Genomic DNA, 27,835 nt, shown 5'->3' with positions numbered 1-27,835 from the left:
TCAAATGTTATCCAAATCACTTTATTTAGAATGTTAAAATACTAGAGGCATTCCCATTAAAGTCAGGGAATACTATTGCTACAATTTTTCAACAAAGTTCTGGACAACCCAGATGATGCAATAAGAAAAGAAAATTTGAGTAGCATAAATATTGGAAATGAAGAGAAAAAAATCATTATTTTCAGATAATTAGATTGCCTCCCTATTGAACATCTATTGCTTCTCCAGCATCTGTTGCCTCTTCTTCCTGAAAAAGCTTACAAACTTCACTTGAGGATCTACTCCTTCACACACTTTTAATTTGTGTGGGCTCAGTGGAGCTCCTTCCTCAGCAGCAGTCAAGCATGTGACCCTAGCCCAGCCAATCAAAACACTCAATTCTCCTGGGTTATTTTACAATGGCCATGTACTAACCATGAAAAGCCTGAGAGTAAATTTTATACCTTCCAAAGATCAAGGATAGAGATGGAGAAAAGCCATGTCCTCCTGATGTTAGTCTTTATCCTGGACTTTCCATTGTTAGAGCAAATAAATTTCTTGTTCATTTAAGGCAGATTTAAAAAAAAATAACAACTTTATTGAGATATCATTCACATATCATGCAGCTTACCCATTTAAAGTGTACAATTTAATGCCTTTCAGTATATTCCCAGAGTTGTACAACCATCACAACACCTCTCCAGTCCTAGGCAACCACTAATATACTTTCTATCTCTATAGATATGCCTATTGTCAACATTTTGTGTAAATGGAATCATGTATTATGTAATCTTTTGGTAGTGACTTCTTTTACTTAGCATGTTTCCCAGGTTCATCCATGTTGTAACATGTGTCAGTATTCCATTCCTTTTTATTGCCTAATAATATTCCATTGTATGGGTATACCATGTTTTATTCATTCACTCATTCATTCATTCATCATGTGATGGACATTTGGTTGTTCCTACTTTGTGGTTATAAAGAATAACAGTGTTATGGACATTTGTGTACAAGTTTTTGAATGAACATCTGTTTTCATTTCTCTTGAGTATTTACCTAGGAGTGGAATTGCTAGATTATATAGTCACTCTATGCTTAATATTTTGAGGAACTGCCAGACTATTTTCCAAAGTGGTTACATCATTTTGTATTCCCACCAGCAGTATATTAGGGTTCAAATACTTCTACTTGCTATTACTGGTCTTTTTTTTTATTATAACCATCCTAGAGGATATGATGTGATATCTCATTGTGGTTTTGATTGGCATTTCTCTCCTGGTTAATGATATTGAGTGAGCATCTTCTCACGTGTTTATTGTCCATCTGCATATCTACTATGGAGAAATGTTTATTTAGATCCTTTGGAAGTTTTTATTCATCTTCTAATTTGGGGATGGGGAAGACCTTCCTAGGCAATACGTAAAACTCAGAGGTCTTAAAGGAAAATATTGAAAGATCCAACTACATTCTGTATATTTAAATATCTGTATTTTCAAAGACAAACACAGTTAAATGAAAATCACCTTCCCTCTGCTTTAGAGGAGAAAATATTTAAAGTGCATGTAATGAGGGTCAATGTTAATAATAAAAAACAAATTCTACAAATCAATAAGAACAAAAGCAACTGAAAAGCAGACAGGGCAAATGTTAAGAATGAGCATTTCATGGAAGTGCCAACAGCTAATTAACATATGAAATGGTGCCCAACCGTTCTGCAGATTGGGGACTACAAATTACATAAACAAGGAGTTATATTTTTTTCACCAATAGTTTGGCAAAATTTTTAAAGATCACTATTATCCAGCATTAATAACAGGTCTCAGGAAATAGGGATCTCAAACACCTAGTTGGCATGTACATCATTACAACTTCTTGGAGGTCATGGCAGGATCTATCCACATTGAAGTATCAACAGCAAAAATCTTAGGACAGTCAGATTGCAGTTGGCTTTGGCTTTGTGCTTTTTAGTGTGATGTAGTCCCACTTGTCTGTTTCAGTTATGTGAGATGAATAAGTTCTAGAGATCTTCTGTACAACATCACTCTTGTAGTAAACAGTACTATAGTGCATACTTAAAAAATTATTAAGAAGATAGATCTCGTTATGTATTCTTACCACAATTATATATATGTCATATATATGAAAAATAAATAAACCAGAGATAATCTGCTTTTCAGGTATGCTCAAATAGACAATGAGGAGAACCTACACAAAAAATTGGTAAAAATTAATGTTCCTGATTCCTACCAAGATGGAGATATTCATGAACATGATAGCTCCCTCCCTGGGAATCAGTCCCAGAAAATCTATAGAAAGAAATACAGAATCTAGTAAATAAAAGCACAACCATCACTGACACCACACACACACACACGCGCGCGCGTGTGCACGTGCACCAATAACAACCCCCAAAGCTAGAATCATCTAGGGAGACCTAAGGCTGCTTTGAACTGGTGTGTTGGGTATGGCAAAGGCCAAGATGGAGAGTGGCTGATTATGACAATGAGAGGTTAATTAGAGAAAAGTCATTTAAAGTCTTTTCTTGTTTTCCCCTATATCACATTTGGATAAACACTGTGTGCCTCTTATTACAGATTTTGGAGGCAATGGCCCAGGAATGTGGGCAAGTGTCCATGGGGATAGTAGCAGGGAAGTGCACAGACCCCTCTGGAGGGGGTAGTTGGGGAGAACATGTTGGGACTGACTCAGCCCTGCAGCATTCTAGTCTTCCCTCTCTTACCCCAGACTGGTGGATGGCCTCTAGAGAGACCATCTCCTTCTGATCTGAGGAGTTGCTTTGTAGTATGATGACAAACAGGTGCCTGGGGCTCTCTGCATATGGCTAGGGGGTGGCCTTCATCTTTCACCCTTCCTCAGCTATTCTCAGAGAGTAGCTGAGGCTCCTGGAAAATATGTGCCAAAATAACTCAACTCCTGGGGGGTGCCCCCATCTCAATAGGAAAACCACAATTGGATGACACAGTCCCTCTGAAGCAGAAATTTTAGAAAAATAGATAAAAAACTTAAAATGAACTAAATACGTTTAGGGAAATAGAGCATAAAATATGTAATATGAAATAAGAGCAAAAAATCTTAGAAAGTGGCAACTAGGAATATTAGATAAGAAAAACATAATAGTTGAGAAGAACATAACAGATTAAATAGTGGGATGGATACAGCTGAAGAACAAATTAATGATTTGGAAGACCAGATTGAGGAAGTCTACCTTCGAAGGTAGAGGGAAAAGGTAAAGAAATAGAAAATCTACAAGAAAAGTTAGGAAATACAGAGGATGGTAGTACAAGTGTTAACATCCAGATGATAGGAGTCCCAGGAGAAGGTAAAGATATGTAGAAAGAAAAATATATTTGATGAATAATAGAGATATATTTCCCTGAATTAAAAACAATCTCAGATAAAAAGGATTGATAGAGTGCAAAATACGGGAGACAAGGAAGACCTCACCTCTAGATACACTATAGCAAATTTTTTTTACACTATAGCAAATTTTAAGAATATCAAAGACAAAAAGAACATTTTAAAAGCTTCTATAGAGAAAGAAGTGAACAGTTACAAAGGAATGAGAGTCACATCAGACTTCTGAACAGAAACACCAGATACAAAAAGACAATAGAATAATATGTTTCAAATCTTAAAGGAAAAACTTGGAACAAGGACTTTTATGTCTAATCAAGTTGACATGTGAATGACAATGCATAATTAAAATGTTGTTCATGATACAGGCTTCGAGTCACCAGCCACAAAAGACCCACATTGAAGACTTTTTGAAGTATCCTTTAAGAAAACAAATTCAAGCAATGCAGCAAGATATATTAGAAGCAAAGGTAATAAAACATCTTGGTAAAATTATTTGTTTGTTTTTATGGACAGGATCAAAGGAAAAAAAGGAAAGAACCTACATAACATGGATGAATCTTAGTAGCATAATTTTGACTGAAAAAGGGGTATTTCAGAAAGTGCTGGTGCTCAGTCATTATCACCCAAGTTTGAAAACAAGTAAAACTAATATATATAGATGATGATAGATAGATAGATGCACATATATGTATATATATGTATTTAACATATATGTGCATACATATATATATACACACATATATATATTTAAACATACATATACATCTGGTAAAACTACCTATTTTTTAAAGTAAGAGAATGGTAAACATGACATTCAGCATAGTTACTCAGAAAATGGGGTCAGGGGCAGGATGGGAGGCAAATATAGGTAGTTGTAAGTTATCTGTAATGTTGGGTGGTGGTCTGTGGATGTTCAATTTCTTACAAATTAACAAAGATATAAATAAAAAATAAAGAAGGACCATGTATGAACCATGTTGCTTTGTGTGCCACGAACTAGGATTGGTATTACTGTAGCTTTTGCACCTGAAGTCCATAAGAAAATGCAGTTAAGGGAATGCATGGTGGTCCCATTCATTTGTCTTCTAGAGGTTGCAAACTGTCTCACAGCCAGTGTGAGCCCACGCACAGAGCTTCTGCACAAAGTCAGCCTGGCCAGAAACGAGCCCCAAGGTTCCCATGTGGCCCCTGGCTGGACTCCCTCACCTTAGATGCCTACAGGGATGTGTTACAAAGAGGGGTTTGAACACATGACCAAAGAGAGGCGAGGTAGAGAGTGATCAATGCACGAGTTTTGAAGTCAGACAACCTGGGTTCAGCTCCCATCTGTACCCCAGGGTAACAACTGCTATCCAATAATTACCGAACCCCCTCTAAGCCTGATGAAATGATACATGATCACATCTCAGAGTGCTTGGCGCATTGCTCGTACCCAAAATTGTTAGCAAACTATACAATGAAAATGAGGATTAGAATAATAAAATAAGAATAAGAGATAAGAAGCACTTCTCCAGAAACAAACAAACAAAAAAATCTTGGGGGATTTGGGTTGGGTTCTCTGACCTAAGATTGTTGATGAATTCTGGAATTCTGTGATCGTTCCTCAACCTCTGTCATTTGCCTTTAGTTTTGCTTTTTTGTTTCTTAGTTTCCTAGTAAACACTTTGAAAAAGTCCAACCTTATTTTGGCTGAGTGAAGGGGGAAAGGGACTTGGCTGGAAGAGCAAGGAGGAAGCTTTCCTGCTGAAGGCTGTCATCCAGGTCTCCTGAGCTGCAGGGTTGGGATGGGGACAGTAAGTGGACCTCACATTCGTTGAGCCCCTACTCAGAGCCGGTGCCACGGTCATTGCTTTCATGAAGGTCAGAGCAAGGTTGGGTAGTGTTGCATCCAGTCCTAAAATGCCACGATTCTATACATTAGGTTTCCTAGGTCTGAGTGCGTGAAGGTTAACTCAGAGAAGCAGTTAGCAAGTCTGTTCTTCATCACCTCATTCAAGGGGGGTGTGTGAATGGCAGGGCCCTTGCAGGCCATCCCAGCAGGAGCCCACCCTCCCAGAGTAGCCCCCTGAACGCTCTAAGGTGCTCCACCCTCTCTAGGCCCCCTGGAGGTCTGAGCCAAGCGCTTGCCCTCATCCCTACTCCGAGCTTCCGTTGCTGATAGGGACACAGAGGTGCAGAGATGCATGCCATCAACTTCCCCGTTTTTGGAAGCCAGTGGCCTCTGGGCCTTCCTGAGGTCATGTAGGCCTCTGCGGATCACCCAGGCTCTCCCCGCAGTTTGTGCTGGGGTTTCTGGGAGTTTCCCGGATTGTCTCCAGTTTGCCTGAATTGCAGCCTCTTCTCTCCATCCCGCTGCCCCTCCAGCTCCCTTCCGGCAAACCCTTGGGAAGGTGCCAGTGTTCCCTCTCCCAGCGTGCGAAAGCTTAGATCGCTGAGCACCCTGGGTCCTCCGTGGCAGCTGGCACTGCGCACGCAGACAGCCCGCGGGCGGGGCTGCTCCTGGAGTGGATGACAGCCCCTGGACGTGGCTGCCGGTGGCCGGCGCTCCTGGCCCCGTGCTGACTCCTCCATGGCATCTGAGTCTTCGTTGCGTTCGACGCTTCATCTTTTGTCTTCCTGCTTTCCTGAAATAAGGAATGACAAATCATCCCAGAACCGGAGCCACATGTCCCCAAATGCGTGTGGCTCAGCATCGGTCATGTTTTTCCAATTATCCCTTGTTCCGAATGCCACAGTTAATACTCGCGTGCACACTCACACACATACCCAGGACAATTTTTAGCTAGACATTCAGGCTCCTCTTTTCCCAGAACCCCATGGCCCTTCAAGGCCGCGCCCCACCCAGCCCCTCCATCTCGGCTCCACGCCCCACACAGCCCCCTGGCCTCTGGGCTCACCCCTGCTCTGGGAAGGCCACTGCTCCAAGACAGGATGTACTTATTATTGTGTTGCCTGGAACGCCCTCCCACCCGCCTCAGGATTTCTAAATCCTGACCATCCTTAGGACCCAGGGCAAGGCGGTCTGCCATGACCGCTTCCCAAGGCCTGGCACCCACGCCCACGCCCCAGAAACCCAAGTTCCTCCTGCACACGGGTGTCCAAATGAGCGCCTCTGAGCCTTTCTGAATCTAAGAGTACTTACTGTAAAGTTTTTAAAAATGGTATTTGGGGCTGATAACAAAAGGAGAATAGGTTCACCAGAAACACAAATAAAAAAATAAAATATAAATAAAAATCACTCCATTCCTTTTACCTAGAGGTAACCACCAATCACATCTCCATGAGGGACTGAAAGGAAGGCTTTTTTTAAAAGGCAGACAGACACACACACACACACACACTTTTTAAAGAAAAAGAATTGAAGTCATACTTACATATGGCTTTATAGCTGCTTTTCCCACCTTAACAATGTAACAGCTTTCCACAAAGAACCCCTTTCCACAAAGAACCCCTGTCAAAAGATTCCATGCATGACCACAGAAGAGCATTTATACTTTTTAGAAAAAATTTATTATGGAAAATTTCAAACGTACAAAAGTAGAGACAACAGTATCATAGCCCCCCATGTACTCATCATCCAGCTTCAATAATTATTAACATTTTCCCCTGGTTTCGTCCACCCCCTGCCTTTTCTCCCCTTGAGTATTTTAAAGGAGAGCCCAGATATGATTTTATTTCACTGTAAATAGCAGTTGTCTTTATAAGGTCTGCCGCTGGAGATGACGGTTCGTAACCTACAGACGGTTCGCATGCAGGCCCACTTTCTAGCGAATCTGTGTTTCATTCATGACAGCAGCATCGATGATTTGAAAAATAGTCACACATACATGTGCAAGTTGTATTATTTCTTCAGTCTTCGGCTGGTGCTTGTAGGGCATATGGATATACAGCTCCTTTGCAAGAGTTCCAGCCCGCAAACCAGGCACTGCTGGTCTGATCCACTCACCCAGGCATTCCATCAAACTGCCTAGCATTTGTCTCTGGTTGGTTCCCACATGTGAGTTTTCTCTCTCAGCCTCAGCACGCTGCCATTACGTTCCCTCGGTGTCTGTGGTGCACACAGGGCTGCAGGCATCAAACCGAATTCCAACCATGAGGATGCTCGGGGGGTTTCGAGACCCATCTTCTCATTCTGTTTGTGAGGGGACCAAAGCCGTGCAAGAGGAAGGATCCCCTCGGGGGCAGAGCCAGGACGAAATCTCAAGTCTCCTCTCTCCCGGCCTGTTTTCTGCACCTTATCACTCTGCCTGTGGGCAGAACTTTGCGGAGTGGCCGGGACACAGGGAAAGTGTGACCTTGAGAATGGCATCTTTAGCATCTTGGCTGAGTTGCTGTTGTGTTGGCCCCTTGTGAGGGGTTCCAGGGAGGTTTGGAGCCTGGATCCTACTGCTCACCTCCCTTCCTTCTAGGTTTCCTGCCAAGGGAGGCTTGAACATAAGGATAAAATCCAAAAGGGAAACAAAATAGTAGCTTCCTCATCTCTGCACGAGTGCTCAACATCCCCTCAGGGCGGGGCTGCTCCCATACGCTAGGCTGGAAAGGAGGCTCGGCCTGGAAACCAGACAGGACCTTCGTGTTCCCGAGTCCCTGCGTGTCGGTGTGTCAGCCCTGCGTGACAGACTCTGCGTCCACTCCCGCAACCCTCTGGAGGCTGGGCGTGCCTTGTGCACCCAGCGTGAAGGACATGGCTGCCTTTGTTCCTGGGAGCCAGGTTAGAGCATTGCAAGTGAGAGTTGGCAGGAGGCTGGCTCGACCTACCTAGGAGGGCTGAGTCCCAGGAAGGAGGGAAGGAGGTGGCCCTGAGTAAGCCCGCCACCCGCTCTGGAACCTGGCCGGGGGAGCATCCAGGTCTGAGATCGGCAGCTCTTCTACTAAGGGGCAAATAAGAGGGAGATGACAACAAGGTCCCAGGCCCCCCCCACCCCCCCCGCTGGCATTCCCTAGATTGGTGAGAGGCTGGGGTGAACCCCCCTCTGTAAGCCAAGCTGAACCGTGGGGGTCTGAATCGTGTGCCTCCCCCTGCATATCCAAAGGCTTAATGTTTACTGTTTTGACTGTAATCTACAGTCTCTTTATTAAAACTGCAATCAGTCGATGTCTTTGTGAGCCACTGTGCCGATCGCATGCCCCAGTTATACCAAATTGTGCTGCAGAAAGTCGACATATTTTATTCCTTAATTTTTTTAAATTTACTGTCCTTCTGCCAGAAGCTTTAGATCTAAAAACTAATGTTCTTCTCCTGTCTTCCCTCCTTCTCTCCTTTCCTTTCTTCCATCCACCTGCATCTTTAGGGTACTTACTGAGGGTCAGATTTTCTGCTAGGCTCAGGGCTTCTGTCGTTCAAAGACTTCCAGATGAGGAGGAGGCAGCTGGACAGAGGCAGTAGGAAGGAGAGGGGCCTGTGAGAAAAGCAGTTGTAAAAAACTTGGCCAGCCATTAGACACACCCTCGACTCCATGTATCCTCACCCCTGGCACTGAAGAACAGTAACCAGAGTCACGCTAGCAGCAACCGGACCAAAGCCTCTGCTCTGGAGTCCTGCGAGCAGAGTTCCTGGATCTCCAAAGTGAGGAGGCTCAGGGCAAGACCTAGCCTGTGTGGCACAAAATATAGGGGCACTGGCTCTTCAGGGTATCTAGGGCTGTTTTGAGAACCCCAGGAATTATTAGTCATCTCAAATAGTCTAGCTCTTTCAATTAGTTTGGTACAGAGCCTCCCATGCACAGCATACAGGAGAGCAGGTGCAAGCTCTCTCTCTCCTCTCCCCCCCCCCCCCCACCACACGGGGATAAAGCTCCTGTCCCTCCCCTAGTCTGCATACCCTCCAAGTTTCCTTCCCACCCTCTCATTCCTATCACTAAGAAGTTGAAAACTTTCAAGTGGACGAACCCTTTCTTTGTATTCGATTGATTACAAACATTTATTAAGCACCCATTATGCCTTTGGAGATAAAATGAAAAAATACAGAAGTCCTCCTCTCCCTGGCCCCATTAGGAAGATTTTATTATGGCTATCAGGGGTCAGTCTAACTTTCAGAAATTGAGGGAAAGACAGGCCATCCGATGGTCAGTTGTGTGGTTCAGGTTCTTGGTCTGGGAACTCCGAAGTGGCAAGTGGCCTTGGAGTCTCCCTGGAGAAGGTTCGAGGGGATCTGTTCCATGAATCCTGGACAAGTTGGGGGTAAGCTCTCTTCCAAGGGTGGGAGGTGGAGACTGGTGCTCCAGGTGGAGGGGAGAATGTGGGCAGAGGTGCAAGGCAGGAAGGAGCCCAGCCTGCACCCGGGATGGAGAGGAGCCAGGCCTGGGTGGAGGGCCGGTGTGCAAGCCAGAGAAGAGTGTGAGGAAAAGGCTGGTGTGGGAACAGCCGATGGCAGGGGTCTGCGTCAGATACATTTGTAAGACACTCTGCCTGGAATTTTTCCGGAGAGGTAGAGAATTTGGGTCTGCATGTATTTTTAGCCTCCTCTTTTCCGCCCTCTTCTAAGCAACGATCTTGAGAGCTTTCTGCCTGAGGTCATCTGTTTTCCTAGTCCCTGTTCCAGGGAAGCAGACGCCGGCACCACCACCTCACACGGAGGCTGCTGCTGCCCCGGCGCTGACCCTAGGAGAGCGACGTGTCCACTGGCCCACAGGAGGGGCGTGCAGGAGGCTGCCCCCGGGGCAGGCTCAGCAGTCCCGAGCTCTGCCAAAATGGCAGCCCTCTGTTCTGCCATGACCCTCTGTGGTTGTGAGAACCCCCCAAAGGCCTGTACCCATTTCCCTTTGGGGCCCACAGGGGCACCCCTCCGGCTGGGAGGCTGTGGAGGGACCTGGGCTATCAGAGCCAGCTTTCAGGACTGTCCTGGTTATAGGGGACTCTGCCCTTCTCATCTCCCTGCCTGCCTGCTCACTCACTCCCCCTCTGTCGCTGGCCCGGATCCTGCCTTCCCTCCACCGCTAGACCTGTTGCAGCATGGGCAGCACACCCTGTCACTCCTGGCGGAAATCTCATTTGCTTCTTTGCCTTCTAGGCCCACATTTTCAAGTCCCTCGTAGACATGACTACTGGGGAAAAAAAAAACAGGACCTAAACCAACTCATAATCTTCCCTCTGGAGCATAACTCCTTTCAATCATCTTGTTCCCGTCAGAGGTATCAATCTCTACTCTCCAGACTGGACGCCCCTTAGGCCCCTCACCTCCTCTTTAATGTTTCTTTCTATCCAGTGAGATGACAAGACAGATTCATTCTTTCTCAGTCTATCTTTGGCATTGACGCTATACCCACCACTTCGATCTTGGCTCTCATTGATGCTTGGATGGATGAGCCCAGCAGCCTCAGATGATCTCTTCCTGCAAGCCATTCTTACCCTGCTGCTCCACACGGCCACTTCCCACCCATTGGAGAGTCTTCTGTGTCACCTCTTTTCTTGTCTCATCAAATCTCAGGTCCTCTCTTTGGCTTCCCAGTCCCCACCTCGTCCCCTCCTCCTGTTCAGCTTTAGCTTCTCCCTTCCTCCGCTCCACTCAATAGGGACGGATCCCCATCCCAGGAAAGTATCAAGCTCATCCCATCTCAAGGTCTTTGTCCTGGGCTTCCCCCGCCTTCCTCCCATCTCTCCACTCCATTTCAAGTCCCCAGCAAGGATTTAATCCTCCAGAGGGAAATTTACTTCCTGGCTCAAGGCATACAACACATTCCAGCCTGGAAATGTCCTCAGAGACAGTTTGCAGGTCAGAGAAGAAAACCCGTCTTGTTGTTAAAATGTTTTCTCTATTATTTTTATTTGTACCACAGTGGTATAACCCAGCTTGATCATTCAGGTGTATGAGTTTGGGTCTTCTGCAAATCTTGCAAGACATGAGTAGACATGAAAGAGATTTCTTGGGAGAAATGCCTGCGAATGATAAAGGAAAGCAAACTAGAGAGGGTGAGATGAGCCTTCACATGGCAGTGCAGATCTGCCCCTGGTGAAGGACAAAGGAACAGAAGGAGGACTGGGCCGGGGGAGGAGTCCGAGACTGCAGTGCAGTTACAACAAAGTCTCAGTCGGAACGAGGAGCCTGACGGGTGTCCCTTGGCTGCAGTCAGCTGGCCAAAAAGTCCTGCATCTCCAGGAATGGGCCAGCCTGAGTGCCCCTGCTGGGTCTCATCATTGGCTGCAGTAACCCCTGGGAAGCATGGCCTCAGCACAAACACTGTGGCAGATCCAGCAGGGCAGCAGCTGGAGCCGTCTTTCCATATGCTCATCAGAACAGGAGTTCCGAGCAGTGCGTTTGCATGGCTGCCTCTCGAGGCTTGATTTCTGCTGCTGAAGAAATATTAGAGTAAGGCCTCTGATACTGAATCATTCCAAAGCTGAAGAGTAGAGCCAAAATTATTGGAATGAACTATGAATTCCTAAAGAGAATTCCTTGAGAGAAGGGGGATCTGTCTTCATTATCACATCAAGGCATCATTGCCATGATTACCATCGTCACCAGCACCACCACCATCACTACTATGACTACCTTAACCATCATCATTGTCATTATCCCCACGTCGTCACCTTGACTACCATCACCACTTTCACCACCTTAATCACATCTTCACCTCCATCATCACCATCATTACTGCCATCATTGGGACCACCACCATCACCACCATCATCACTACCACCACCATCACACCACCACCATCACCACCATCATCACTACCACCACCACCATCATACCACCACCATCACCACCATCATGACCACTGTCATCATCATCACTACCACTACCAGTGTCATCACAGTGATGAAGTCCAAGAGTCTGGTGTGGGGGAAAGGATTCTGCTTAAAGACCTAACACGTGGTCTTTAACCCTATGTCTGCCACTGGTTTTCTGTACAACCTCAGGCAACTCTCCCTGTGAATCTTTATTTCATTTTTCCATGTAGCAAGTAACTACAGTGCATCTTCTCTAAGCCAGGCAGTCCTGGGTGAAGCAAAGAGTAGGCTGAGATTGTTATAAGTCTGACTGCCAATTCTGAAGCCAAAGAATCAATGGTATTGCCTGATGATTGACCACACCCGAGGTGGTCATGGTAGCTGCGGAATGGGATGTGACCTTGCCCTGGCTAGAATACCCAAGGGCAATAAAAGAGGTTTTATATTTTATCCAGTTCCTGTGGGGAGCCAAAAAAAATACATCAATAAACTCAAAGTCCTCAGGAATGAGGAGGAAATTCAGTAGAGGACTTAGGTCTTAAACTTCAGCACATATCTGCTGAGGCCCAGGGAGGGTAAGGCCTCCCCCACGGGTAGCACAGCACAGTACGGCTGAGCTGGGCCTGTGATTCTCGGCCGCCAAGTCTTCTCTGGAGCTGCTGGAGGAGGATGGTGGCTGGGGTGCGGCCTGTCTGGGATGGGGACAGGAATGTTGCTAGAATACAGCTCGAGGGTGAAATGAAGGCCATAGGCCCTGGGTGATGACAGAGGCAGCTGCCGCAAGCCAGAGTCCCAGCCACATCTGGGCTGCTGATTGCACAACCCAGCTGTCGGCTGGGCCTTCTGACTCCCCAGTGGGATGGGCTGGCTGGGGGACTGGAAGAGGGTGGGCTGGAGGCCTTGGGAAAATTCAGCACCTGCACATGGATCTGGTGAGTCCCTTCTCTTTTCAGAGGATTCCCTGGCTAAGGATGAAAGTGAGGGGCAGGAAGCCAAGGGGTCCTTCTCAGCTTTTAGTATTCCCTTTGTTTCCACCAGCCTCTGCTCTCTAGGTCACCCCTATGTTCCTGAAAAGGGAATTTCCATAGTTCCCTTCCCACCCATCCTAGGGACTGGGCAGGGGTGGAGGGTGAACTGGGGGGCAAAGGGGAGGTGGAAATTCCCTTAAAGTTGGCAATAGTGGGGGATGCCATGTGTAGGACTGAAACTACTAATCTGTGACTTTAAGTCCATTCCAGGAAGGATATGTTTACTGCTCTACCCCCCACTGCCGCCTGGAACCCCCCTCTGTTCCCTGATCCTGCTTGAGCTGTCCACCTTTTCATCAATCTGTGCCCCTTATCTGATCCCTCTTCATGCAGATGTTAAGGCATGGTTAGAGGAAGACCTGGCAAGAGGAAGGCAGAGCCCTGAGCCCTGAGCCATCCCTGAGATCAGGTGCTGTGTCTCACTTGGGAAAGGAGTTCCCTTAGTCCTGCCCCAACAGTCCTGGGGTTCCCTAGGGAATGGGTGCAGAGTACTCAAAGGATCGGGGAAATGGGGACCTTCCTTCTTTATGAGCAAGAGGAGCTAGGCTCTATGATGAGTGAGCTGTTCATTTTGGTGCTCCATTTTTTTTTTTTTTTTCTGAGAACTGGCACAAGAGCCCAGAAAATACTACATTTTCTCAATTTGAAAGCTTTTTGTTTTGTTGTGTTGTTATTTGGTGAGGGGAGCTTTGAGGAGGGAGTGGGGATGAATCGCCTGGAAAGGACTCAAGGTCTTCTTTATCAGTAGGATTTTGGGTTTTCCAAGATGGAGGCAAAATTCTAACTATCCAGGTTTCTTTCTGCAGTTGTGGCTTGAATAGAGGTGAAAGGGCTGGGTGAGAAAGTAGAGTCCTCTCTCTTCTTTCCATGACCCCATACCTACCTCATCTCCCACTCAAGGGGCACAGTCTCCAAGGGCTGGAAGGGAACTTAAAAAACATGTCCAGACTATGTTCAGATACATCTAGGAGCAGGAATCACAGAACACTCCCAAAGAAATCTATCCTATCTCAGGACCACTTAGACGGTGAAAGATTTCTTTTTCATGTGGAATTGGAAAAGATCCCCTTGGAGCTCTGTGGTTTGAGTTCCACCCTTAGGGATGACAGAGAATAAGTACCATCCTTTAGGAAAATGATATATCTTAGATTTTCTCTTATTTTGATAAAATTTTCAAACATAGTTTTTTTTTTTTTTAATATGCTTTCTAGATCCCTCCCCATTGAGAAGTTCTTTCTGTTTGCCAACATTCTTGTTAAAGCGTTGAGCTCACCACTGACCACTGTGCATCAATGATGATGTCCCGCAGGACCCTTCTCAATGACATGGCACTTCCGTTTCTTCATTCCAAGCACATTTTTTGGTGTGTGTTTTTTTCATTTATTTGTTTCCTACTAAAGTTGTAGTCAATTAAAATTCTTAAGGCCCTTTACACATCATAAAGTAGTCTCCTATATCCTTGGCAATCTGAATTTGGCTGTTTTCTTTGACCTTGATATAAAATTGTATATTAAATCTACATTTTTAAATACTTTACTTTGTTAGACCATCTTATACTTTCAGCGACTTTATTAGTTTTCTATTGCTGCTATAACAAATTATCACAATCTTGGTGGCTTAGAACAACATAAATTTATTATCTTATAATTCTGGGGATCAGAAATCTAAAACGGGTTTCACTGAACTAAAATCAAAGTGTAGGTAGAGCTTCAGAACTCTGGAGGCTTTAGAAGGAAATCAGGTTCCTTGCCTTTTCCAGCTTCTAGAGGTTTCCTTGACTCATGATCTCTTCCCCCAACTTCAAAGCCAGCAACATAGCATCTTCAAACCTCTCTTTGACTCTACTTCTGTCATCATATCTCCTTCTTCAACTCTTCAAAGGATTTTTGTGATTACATTGGGCCCACCCAGATAATCCAGAATAGTCTCCTCTTCTCAAGGTATTTAATGTAATGACACCTACAAAGTCCCTTTTTCCATGTAAGGTTACATATTCATGGGTTCCAGGGAATAGAACTTGGACATTTTTTTTGGTGGGGGGCATTGTTCTGCCTACCACAGTCAGTCAAGATTTTTGGTCCTGAGTCTATCACCGAATGCATTAGTTAATCCTATCATATAGCATCTGTCAAGTTAGCATTCCGTCATTATTCTAATCCAAATTATTGATTAAAAAATTGAGGAAGACAGGACTTTGAACGCTAAAATCCTTCTTCATGCTGACACTGATTCATTAGTTAAGTCTGTAGATAGCCTTCCTTCTCCCCTCCCTATCTTCCTTCTTTTTCTTCTACCTTCCCTCCCTTCTTTGCATGAATCCAATTTGGATAAGCACTGCACCTAGTTCCAAAGTATAGGAGGGGACAAAATAGAAATTGTTCCTTCCAAATTGGATCTTTGTTGTATACTGGTGAAGAAATATTATTGAACAATTATATCAGTTAATATTAGATTTGGCAGTGCTTACTAGCAATCCAACTTAAATGCCTTAAATGAAAATCTGTTTACTTTCCCCTATGAGAGAAGCCTAAAGGTAGGCAGCCCAAAGTTGGTAGATGTGCATTTATCTTATTTGAAAGATACATATTTATTTCTGTTTTGTGAGACTTACATTTTCTTTACATTACTCTGTGACAAAGTCTAAAGTTACTCAACCTGTAAACTCTTTTTCTAAACAGTACGAAGACCAAGCACCCCCAAAATTTTATTAATGTTATTTTCCAGTATTTCATTCCCACTTATGTAATACCCCAAAGTTAACCATCACAATAATTATTGTTTTATAGATTTGATACTTGTTTAGATTCACCTACATGCTGATCAGTTTCTTTGCTCATTATAGTTTCTCCCATCCCATTGCTAACCTCTGGGTACAATTTCTTTCCTCCTGAAAGGCACCCTTCTGTAGTATACTCCCTGTACCTTTATGAAAATATTATTTCATTTTAGTTTTTGACTTTTATGGTAACTGAGTGTGGAATTTTAGTTGACATTGAATGAATTGCAGGGTTTATTACTTTGAAGATGCCCCACTTGTTAATTGACTTCTTTTGTTGCTGATGGAAGTCTGCTGACTGTTTAAGTGTTGATCCTTTGTGAGTAATCTTTTTTCTTCTGGCTACTTTTAATATCTCCTCATTATCTTTTGGGTTCTGCAATTTCAGTCTGTTGTGTCTAGATATGGATTTATTTTGATATCTCCCTTTTGAAGTGGTTATTTCTTGAATATGAGTTATATCTTTCATCAAGAACTTGGAAGGTTCTTAGCCATTATCTTCAAATATAGCCTCTCCTTCATTCTCTGTTCTCCCATTTAGAAACTTTGATTAGAAACATGTATTTTCTCATTCTATCTTCCATATTTCTGAAACTCTCACTATATTGCCCATTTGTGTTTCTTTCTGTCCTGAAATTTTTGGGTACTGCAATTCAGAAATGACTTCCAGTTTACTGGTCCTCTCTTCAGCTGTGTTTAATATGCCCATTCACTGAGTTTTTAATTTTGATGATTCTATTTTTCATTTCTAGAAGTTCTACTTGTTTTTTTTCAAACTCATCTGATATTTCTTAGGGAGCATTTTGTTTTTTTCTCATATATTTAATTTTTTGTCTTTGATAATTAAAATGTTTATTTCACACTATTTATTTGGTAGTTGTATTATCTGAAATCTTAACAGTATAATCCAACTACTTGTTTTGCTTACTAACTCTTGATCCTGACAGAATTTTTTCCTTCTGAGTTTAATCTTCAGAAGGTCTTTATTTATAGGCATCATGTGGAATCTGGGTTGAATATTTGTTCTTTAAAGATTTTATTTGCTTCTGCGAGACATCCTAGGGATATGCCTGGGATGGAAATTTGTTTCACGAAAATCCTGCAAAGAATGCAAACATGAAACCCAAACTTTCATGAGGGCAGGTGAATGGTTAAACATTCTCAGAGGTTAATTTTTTTTCCACATCTAGATCATAGACAGAGAAAGTAGGTAGTTGAATATTATTCTATTCTTGTACTAAGGATATATCCCAAGATTCTGGCATTATGAAGGATAATAAATTCCAACTCCCTAACATTCATGGGGCCATGTCTGCTCTCTTATTTACAGTTGAGCATTAAAACTGAAGCTTCTTAATTTCTGAGTTTTAGAAACCTTTATGATATGAAACCATCCAAAACGTAATCTCTTATCTTGGTGAGAACCCAGCTAACCTCTTTCACATAATGGAAAAACAAACAAATAAAGAGAAACAATGTTTTTGAAGATAATTTAGGCTTTCAGCTGAACACTCTATATCTACTGAATACTGCATTCTCATTTAATTCCCAGAGCAACCCTAAAGACAAATATTACCCTCATTTTTACATATAAGAAAAGAAAAGCTCAGAGAGGTTAAGTAATTTTCTCAAAGTCACACAGTTATAAGTTTCATAGACAGGCCATATCCTAAGTTTAATAGATGCCACAGCCCAGGCTTTCTATCATTATATATGTATGTGTGTGTGTATGATTTATTATTATATATTAATATACTTATATTAATATAGTATTGATATTATAACAGACATTAGAATATTATGTTATTAATATTAAATATTACTCAGTATATATTAAAATGCCACCTCTTTCCTTCTTTAAAAAAATGCCTTCCATTATCTGTGCTTCCTTTCAGCTAATGCCCTAATTCTCAACTTAATCACAAAACAGAGGAAGATTGGTGGATCATGAATCCTATTCAGGAGTCTTTACCATTAGACTTCCCCTCCCACTGTACCCCAGGAACACTTCTGCTTTCTCTAATGCTGCATCTATAGCCGTTGTCCAGCTTGTCTTTGGCAGAATATTTTATTGTTCTTCAACTCCTTGTTAAAGCACTTCCTCCTTTAGCTTCTTAATTTTGCTGATTCTTCATTTCTTTCTCTGCTTTATATCTCTTCCTTTTTTCCATTTCCAAAGTGTATGTATTTTCCCACTTTTCCTCATATTCTCCTTGACCCTTCTATCAGTCCCCCTTTTTTTTTTTCTGGTGGTCTCACCAATCCCATGCTTTGACTTCCACCTATAAGCAGGTGACTCTTGAGTTTCCACCCCCAACTCAGGCTTCTCACCCCAGCTCAGGCCCATATGTGCCACCACCAACCAGACATCTCCGCCTGGATGACTCATAGAGAACACAAATTCAATGTACCCAAACCTCTACTCATCATCTTTCTCCTAACTCCTGCCTTGGTCCTACCACAGACAGCACCACATCAGTTTGCACTCATGCCCAGATCTCTAATCTTCCCATAACTTCTATGGGTTATATATCACCTAGCAAATTTTCTCAACCCATGACTCTTCTAAGATTCTACCGTTCTTGTGGCCTCACTTCCACAAACTTACTCTTGTTTTCCCCTATCCTTGAATGCCTCTTCCTTGTTTCTGGCTTTTTCAAACCTTGCCCAGCCTTCAAAAGCTACCTAAACTTAACTCCTACAGGAGACATTCCTGGTCTCTGCCTCCTTTAAGCAAACTCCATAGTACATTATAACAGATGCTTTTGGTGCTTATATCTTCTTGCCCTTTCCATTTTAGTGCATTCTGGTTCAACTGCCAACCAACAGCACTCACACTTATTTTCCTACAGGGTTTATCTGGTTACCAGTAGCTTTGTTCTCTGTGTAGCAGGCTAAAAGTATGGGAGTATTAACACTCCCTGAAAATAGTTCTCAACCAATAAACACCTAGCTCCCTCACCCTTGGGTAATATAACTGAGTGGGTGTCTTATGTTGGCCCCCAGAAAATCCCCAGTAGAATTAGATTCTAGTTGCTGGCTTGTTAGGGCACTCGTTGACTACCCTCTATTCCCTGTCCCATGTTCCTGCTCCAGTATTGATGGTTCCTGGAAACACCTTTCAAATAAACTACTCAGCTCAAATCCTTATTTCAAGGCCTGCTTCTGGGAGACTCTAATTAGGCAGTATGTCGTCTGTGTCTCTCCTAGCATACTTAGCTCCTGGAGGGCCAGGCTGGGCTTGATCTCTGTCCACAGCTCTGGTTGAGCCTCTGCCCATCACAAATGAGGGAACGGTAGTTTAATGAAGAAGTTTTGGAGACTAGGGGGAAGTAAGCTATGGCTTGCTCATGGTGTGTCCTGTTTGAAGGAGGGATGCTGGATTCTCATCACAGGACAGGGGGAGGAAGGGTTACTACTGAAGCCACAGAAAGAGGAGAACACCCAGAAGAGGAAGGCTGGGGAAGTAGAGTCAGTGGTGTGGAGGCCAGCCTGGGAAAACACTGATGGATGTTCCAAAAGCCAAGCTGAGACAGGTGATGCTGAGGGTCATGGGTGGATAAAAAGGGGGAAGATTTACTCTAAAAAAAAAAAAAAAGCAAACAATGAAGCTTGAAGGATATGCCACCACCTGGGCATGACAATCCCCCCTTCTGTTCCAGGTAGGTCAGCCTCACGGGGTTTCTCCAGGCCAGTAGCACCCAGAGCCCCATGCCCTGGACACCTCCCTGTCCATCAACACCCATTCTTAGTGAACCAGTGCCTCTCCTGGGGGCCTAGGGCTTCTCCAGGGCCTAGATAGCAGGAGCCAGCCTCCTGAGTGCCCTGACTCTTATGTCAGGCACTTCCCATATATCTGCTCCACTCTTACCCCAGGCTTTACCTCTGAGTTGTCCCTGACTCACTCTGGTCCTTTCCTCCCTGTCCCTCCAGGACAGGCCTGGGAGCCCCGTGAGCCTGGGAACTGTTCTGAGTAGGGAATGTTTCAAGCCTTCATTGTTGCCCCCCCCCCACTTCTGCAGGCTGGGATTGTACAAACAGCATACTTCTTCCAATAAATACCCCAAACTCATCTGCACACAGCTCAGCTAGGAACACGGAGGCTGTGGCCGTGGAGTAGGTTTGGGGTGTGTCAGAATTCATCAAGGGGATGGGAACAAGACCAGAAGGCCCCAGAAGGTCAGGTCTTAAGACCAGCATTTGGCAAGGGTGCCTTCCTACCTGCCCCAGAGACAAGGACCCCAGGCAGCTCTAACCCAGCCTGCCCAGGGAAATAAATGGAAATTCTGCAGAAAGGTTCAAATTCTATAATGATAGGCACTGTTGGAGGGAGATGGACAGGGAGCAGCATGGAAAAAAAAGGGTTGTTAGGCTTTTAAAGAATTGTCCCTGGCAACTCTGTCCCAGAGATTTAAACTAGGTGGGAGCTACATGGATTCAGGCTAAGCATGAAGAAAGGACATTGTTGAAAATCAGTTTAATAAGGCAGTGATTGTTGAAAATCAGTTTAATAAGGCAGTGTTGGCCACCCAACCCTCACATCCCTGGGGTCAGAGGCAGAGAAGACCCTTCTCCTGGTACAGGCTGGTCTTTCCTTCCATGTTCTTTACCCAGGCCACTCTGGTTCCTCCTACCATCCTGTAGGTCTCTGCTCTGATTTCATCTCCTCATAGGAGCCCTGAATCAAGTCCTCCCCAACACTGTGTCCCCTTATCACCCTCAGAAATGATATTACTTATTTACTTGCTCACTCCACCCTCCCCTTCCTCCTCCTCCTTATTTTTAAACCAGAGGTCAAGCCTGCTCTCTCTGGCCCTGCCACTAGACTGCACCTCAGAAACTCAGGCCACAGGGCCAGCCGAGAAAGCCAGAGGGGAATAGGTACCCCTGGCTGAAGGGATAGTAGGTCTGGGGGTGAAGGGAGGGGAGGCAGAGGTCAGAAAGGGCTGCAACAGGGGCAGAGCTGTGGTAGGTGACCCAGCCCAGCTAACTGTCTCCTTCCAGTCAGTCTTCTGGAGCATCCCCTCAGCAGGGACAAGGTTTGGAGGAGAGGCCCCAGGGCAAGAAGCTCAGGCCTGAGGTCCCAGGCTCCAGACCCACAGACCTGAGGTGAAAACCACTGTCCTGAAAGAAGTCTGACAAAGTTTCCCCTGGTGCTGACTGTGAGGCTGTGGTTACTTCAGGACTCCTGGTGAACCCTGACAGACATCACAGGAAGTGACTGGTATGGTAATTAGAGTTACCAAGTTCAGATCTAGGATGGGGTGATTGCCATTGTTCTGTTTCTCATCTCTCCTCAGCCACAGACAGAATGTCTCACAGCCCCAGCAGGTGGGAGTTTGACCCCAACTGTGCTGTGGGCAGGATTGCTACTGTTTCCCAATATCTGGTCTCCTGCCCTCTAGGTACTTGGGGGATTGTACTTCTCCATTCCCTAGACATTGAGTGGTCATGTGACTTGTTTTGGCCAATCCAATGTGAGTGTGGGGGTGGGGGCTGCACCCCTTTCCTGTGGAAAGATTAAACTGGCCATGCTCGCCGGGCACCTCTTTCTCTTCCAACATGGTGGCTGTGGAAGCATCTGTTGGTGTGGAGGTGCAACATTAAGACATTACATGGAAGGAAGACCCTGCTCTGGAGAGTTACCCAGACTCAAGTCCTGCTATTTGAGGGTTATTTGTCACCGTATCATGACCTGGTCTGTCCTGACTGATGCCACGCTGAGCCCAATGTTCCTGCTGTGTGAGGAATGGGAAGCGGAGAGAGGACATAAGAGCCGTCTTCCAGGAGGTTGAGAAAGTAGTGGGGCAGGTGGGGGAGAGGGATGGAATACTCTTTTGGATTTAATTCTGATCAGCAAGAAGAAATTAGGAAAGAAAAAGACAGAGGAACCCTGATGAATGGGGACCGTTCTATAGCCAGGGAGGTTTCCAAAACCTCCGAGAAAAATGTTAGTTCAGTCAGTCGGCCACTCCTTCTCCATCTATTCACCCAGCAGTTGGTTACAGAGCGCCGGGCCTGGTGCTGTGACAGAGACGCCGAGGTAAAAATGGAAGGCCGCTGCCCTCGAGAAGCTCCTAGAGAGCAGAGGCCTCTATGGCCTAGACCTCTAAGAGCTCCGCTGCTGGGAGAATCTTGAACGAGCATGATGAGGAAACGGAAGACAAGGAGCCCCAGCTCAGATGTGAGCGGCACGGTGGGAGGCAGAAGGGGGAAAAGAGGATGGCCGCTCAGGTTGAGAAAACCCAGGTCCATCGCAGTCAGGAGTTCCGCTGAGAGTAACTGAGCGTCCACATGTGCCAGGCGCCGTCGCCAGTGTTAAGAGGGTGCACCCACAAGCAGGGCCCAGAGGGAATCAGCCGTATGGTGCCGTATGGGATGCGGGGGCAGTTACGGAGAAGGGGTAGGTCGGGAGGGAGGGACTCTGCCCAGGCATGTGGGGAGGGCCTTGGCGTGGGAAGACAGGGTAGGAGTTTGCCATTCAGCCTTCATGTATTTGTTCGTTTGTTCATTCTCCCTTTTGGTCCCCCGGAAACCTGGGCCTGGGCAGGCTACAGGGGGGCAGGCATCTCCCCAGGCCAGGGGCAGCATGAACCACACACCCCAGCTCCAGGAAGGAGTGAACAGCAGGTTGCGGGGTGAGGTGAGGACTTTCAAAGGAGACAAACCACCATGCCCAAATCTGAAGACTGGGGTCGGGTCAGAAAGAGGGGTAAGGGCTTGTGGGCTTTTTAGGGAGAAGCCTGAGCAGGTTCAAAGCCTCGATGGGCTGGTGGCATATAAGGGGTAGAAGGAGTTTCCCACCACAATGTGCTGGACCGATTTGGACAAAGAAAATTCTGTCAAATGGAAAAATCACAAAAACAGACCTGGTTTTGCTAAAAAGAGAAAGATAAACCCTGAGAGGAAGGTCAGCTACTTCTGCAGAAGGGGCTTTGCTCAGTGCTGGGGAGCATCAACCCTCATTGCCCTGAGACAGGCAGTGAGTGGCTGTGTCCCAGGGTGTGAGCTCTGGGTTCTGACCACTGGGGCTGGCTGGTTTGGGGCAGCCGCCGAGACATGAGCTTCCCTGACTAGGGCCACCAGACTTCCTGGCTCATAGCCTAGGAAGGGCTGAGGGCCCCCCGGGGCCTTCTGAACCTGCTGCAGGCAAGGTTGGCTCCCACAGGCTTTGCTTCTGGGGGCCCCAGGACTCCGTGCCCAGACTTCCCACCTCTCAGGCCAGGGCTGCAGGGCCGGCATGGCACTTTTCACATGTGTGTGTGATTTTTTTGGGTTTCTCTTGGTCTTTTTCTGTCTTTAATTAAATTCCTTTTGGAAAAAATCCATCTCCACAGAACCGAGGGATTAAAAGTTTTCAGTTTTGTTTTTTGATGTTTGTTTTCACGTTGGGGGAAGCAGGCACCTGACTGAGCTGTGTGTGTATGGGGGTGGGTGTGTTCAGTGAGGTGACAGTGTGAGGCCAGACAGACAGAAAGCCAAGGGAAATGTCTTCCTCTTAAGCTAAACATACCTACTCTTAAATGCCCATCCCTGGGGAACTTCCCAAAGGATTGGAGCCCCCAAAGCCCACAACTGTCAGCCTGACTACCCCCAGCTCAGCCTCCTCTCTCCCAGGCCCTCCCCTCTCCTCCTGTGTGGCCAAGGCCCAGCCTGGACGCTCCATCTTCAAAGGGAGAAGACAAAGCCTGCTTGTTGCCCTGTATTTGTCTTGGGAGCTTCTGTTCCTAGGAGAGCCTCCTGGCCTCCCACGCCAGGAATAGCACCGAGAGTCTACACGGCCAGCCTGCCTGCCCCGCCAGGCCTTCTGAATTGCTTGTTTTTATTAAAATTCTTCTGCACGCGCAATCCCGGATGGTGTGTGGATCTTGGATGAGGTGGTGTGGGGACCTAGGGAGAGGAAGGCCTCAGGCTTATTCGACTTGGTGTTTATTTGGCCTGCCTTTCCAGAGTAGTCGAGATGGAAGTCCATAAAAGTGGCCCAAGACGGGTGCCTCAGAGTGTGGCGGGGTGTGACCCAAAGACCGTGGCAGGCCTCAGCCCGGCTCTGGGCTGCCAGCCCCCGGACGGTACAGGAAGCGCTTTGGAGAGCTGCAGGGGCAGAAGGACGGGGCCCTGACCGGTGGGGCAGAGCTTATGAGAACCGCTCCGTCCCGGCTGCTACCTGCAGCCTCCCGCAGGGGGACCGTCCGCTTGGAAGCTTTCCCCTGGCCACAAGCAGCACTCTGGAGCAGGCGAGGGCTGCCTGTGACAATGTCAGCAATGTAAGGCCGCTGGGAGTGGGGCCGGGCTCCTGGCTTCCAGTTCTGCTCAGGTGTGGCCTGGTCGCAGTGCTCCCCGGGGCTTCATGTATCACCTTACCCGGCCTGGATACTCTTCAGCATCCCCCCGTCTGGTCCTGGAGGCCAGTCCTGGCCCCAGACTCCAGAGGAAGACTGCTCTCTATGGCTAGAGTTATGCACAGCCACTGTTTCCATCATTCTAGCCCATTTACCTGGAGATTGATTTCCTTCTTGCCCCACTGCTCTCCACTCTGCTGGGTCTTGAAGCCCGTCATTCTCCCGGGAGGCCCCCGGTGAGCCAGGTGGGCGATGGCAGACCAGGGCATGGGAGCTTCCAGCCCAGGAGTGCACTTTCCAATGCCACGGTTGAAGAACCAGGCTTGTGCTGCCAACCATCTGGGCTCTGAGCCCCTGCTGGGGTGAACACCCCACAAGACCTGTGGAGATGCGATGGAGGGCGTAGGAGTGGGGGAGCAGTTTTCGAGTCAGGAAATTGCAAAAGTTCCAGCGTCTGCAGCCAAAGGCTCAGTGTGGAAAATTTCAGGCTCCAAGCAGGGTTCCAGAGGAGGGGGAAAGGAGCCCGGGGGCCAAGATGCTCGTCCTGGGCTTCCTAGACCTGGGCCTTCCCCCCGACAAGCAGGAGGGGTAGTGAGGGCACAGGGCAGGAGTCTCTGGCAGAAAGCCCGAGAGGCCAGGGGTGCTGGCTCAGGCCTTTGCTGCCCGTGAGGGGCTTGCACTGGTCAGAGAGAGAAACGTATAAGAGGGTCCTAGTTCCCAGGATGGTGCTAGCGAGGAATACCAGCCCCAATGTTCAAAGGGAAACTGAGGCGCGGTGAGATTAAATCTGCTCTAGACAAGACCGGAATTTCAGCATGGGGACCATCTTCTGCCATGTAAGGGGCAAGCACCCTAGTAGGACATAGAGAGAGGTTTAGAAGGTTTAGAATAGGAGGGCTGGTCTGGGGGGAGCCTTCCCCTCTCCCCGGATTCATTGCAGGGGCTTTCTCTAGGAAAAGCCAAGGCTCAGGGTCGCCAGGACAATGAGGGGTGGGGATGAAATGGGGGTGGGGGTGGGGGTGCCAAGCATAGAGGTCAAGAGAGCCTGCGTTCCTGGCCAGGCTGCCCCTCCAGACTTCCTCCTGCCTGGCCAGGCCTCTGCACAGTGCCCCCGGCAAGGGCCCCTGCTCTGCTCCCCCCAGCCCATGGAGCTCCAAGTGGCAGGGCTCCCACCTGTCATCGGGAATCACCGGGGCCCCACAGGCACCCCGCTGACCCCGCATCCGGGCCAGGACCATTTGACTGGGCCTGGGGGGAGCCGCAGGCTGCCACCAGCATCTCTGCCGCTTGCTTGGGCCTACTTAGGGCTCCTGGAGCAGGGCCGAGAGTGTGCAGCCCGCCGGCTTGCGGCTGGGGATTTCACTTGGAGCCGCTACATTTGGAACCCATTATTTAATCATTAATTTCCTCCTCTCGTCGACCCCTTCCACCCCGCCTCAGCTCTGCGCCCCCGCCCCAGATTAGATCTCCACGTGGTGCTTTGCAGTGATCCCTGACAGGGCTTCTGTGCTAGGGATGGGGAGGCAGGGAGGGGAGCAAGGAGGCGGCTGCGGCTGCGGCGATCCTGGGCTGCTTAGTCGTAGGATTGGGAGAAGAGATGGGGCAGCCCAGGGCCTGGATCGGCAGTAGTGGAGGGTGCAAAGCCTCCCGATCCTGACCCCAGGAACTCAGGGTACAAGCTGTGCCTCCCTGGGGGCGTCAGAGCAGGGGGACCTTCTCCCAGGTTGGCTGGGGGTTGTTGAGCCAACCCAGCGCTGGTGGTTTTGGAGGCCAGGGGCTCCCGAAACCCCTCTAAACCTCAATGGAAGGATAAGCACAGCTCCCTGCCTTCTCCTCCCCTGGGGGTTCATGGAGGAGAGGAGCCTCGTGGGGAAGTGAGACCATGCTCAGTAAACTGAGTCAGTGCCCGCCACTGTTCTGAGGATCAACCTCCACCCTTGGCCCCAAGCCCAGCCAGGTAGCAGGCACGTCCCCCTTCCCTGGGGAGCTCCCAGTCTAAGAAGAATAGGCTCGCCAAGAGGGGATTAGACCTCATCCCCGTATACGGAACACTGGCCCAGTTCCAGGGGAGGCCAGGGAGCTGGCTGGGCCTCTGTTGGGCTTTGCCGGATGTAAGGCAGGTAAGGCTAAGGGGACACATCCTCCCTCCGCTCTCTCCACATGCTCAGAGATCTGAGGGATGGTCATGACCTGAGCGGGTCCCTCCCCTGGGGAGAGGCAGCCTTGCATTGTTCACTGTGCCCCTGGGGAGGGACAGGGGGCACTGCCATCAGGGAAAGAGGGAAGGAACAGGTTTCTAGAGTGCCTGCTCCGTGCTTGGCTGACATGCTAGGTTCTTCACTGCACCAGCATTGTCAGCAACAGCTGCAGTGGCTCACCCTGACATTGCGCTTTTCTGCGCAAACCATGTTCTCAGCACTTCACAGGTGGCCCCTCACAGCAGTCCTCCCAGCAGACCTAAGACAGAGGCTCTACTCTGAGGCTTACCTTCAAGATGGGGACATGGAGGCCCAGAGATATGGAGTAACCTGTTCTAAGTGAGAAGAGGCAGGACCAGATCTGAAGTCTATGCTCTTTCCCATAGCCGGCAGGTGTCTAGCTACGGCCTCATGGTTAGCTGGGCTTAGATCTGAGCGCAGCCCACTTCTACCCTCCCTCCCCTGGAAGAAGCCGGCCGGCCCAGGGATGCACCGGCTCATCTCAGCAGGAGATGGGGGAAAGGACGGGGAGCTCCTCTTTCTCACAGACCCCCTCACTGCAAAATACCCTCCCTCATACCCCTATTCTGAAAATCTACCTTCTTCTGAGGCCTGGCTCAGTGCTAAACCCTCCCTGACATTCCCACCTCTTCTCCAAAGTCTTAACAACTCTGAAAGTCTGAGACCCATCCCTTGTCTTGTGCTGTTCTCCAGGAGTTTCCTGTGCATGAGCATTTTCCCTCCCTAGCCTGGAAATCCCGCTACTGAATAGCGGAAGTCCCTGAAGGCAGGAAGAGCACCAGACTCCTGCTGAATATCAGTGGACCCCTGCAGGAGGGGTGAGGGCCAGAGGCCAGGTTGCTCAGGCTCTAGCTCTGTGCTCCACTGCGTTAGCACAGCTCCTCCCCCCAGAGGACATGAACAGGGGTGGGAAGCTAGGGGGCAGGTGGGCAGGCTCCCCTTCCTCCTTTTCTTCACCCATGCACTGACCACACTAGCTGCTGGTTGCTGGCTGAGCCTAGTTGTTTTGTTTTGCTTATTTGTTTGTTTTGGTTTTGTTGTTGTTTTATTTTGTTTTGTTTTTGTCCTTAGCCTCTGAACCTAACTTTATTGTGCTTGGAGGAATCCCTAGCTGAATGGAGTCCTAGAGAAAGCAGATCCCACCTCTCACTACAGACGTGGAAACTAGATACTTCCTATGCAGCTGAGACATGGGCATCTGACCCAGCCTGGGCCAATTGCAGGCACCCTACCTGGACTTTAAGCCCAGGACAGGGAAGAATTATTCTGGTGGTGGCTGTGGCTACAGCAGGGCCAACAGACGTTAGGACCCCATGCTTGGGGGTATGTCCTGGCTTTTCAGCCTTCCCTGTGCCCATCTGAGCCTTCTGAGCTCATCTTTTCATCCTCGGGGTAATTCTGGGAAATACTGAATAGCTTTTTTTCCTTAAACCAGCCACACTAAGT

This window comes from Eumetopias jubatus, unplaced genomic scaffold, assembly GCF_037043125.1.
Source record: "Eumetopias jubatus isolate StellerSeaLion01/CBP00866 unplaced genomic scaffold, mEumJub1_p1.0 scaffold_9, whole genome shotgun sequence".
In the NCBI taxonomy this organism is placed as follows: Eukaryota; Metazoa; Chordata; class Mammalia; order Carnivora; family Otariidae; genus Eumetopias; species Eumetopias jubatus.
The sequence above is the reverse complement of the archived record's forward strand: the minus strand, read 5'-3'. Positions refer to the sequence as shown.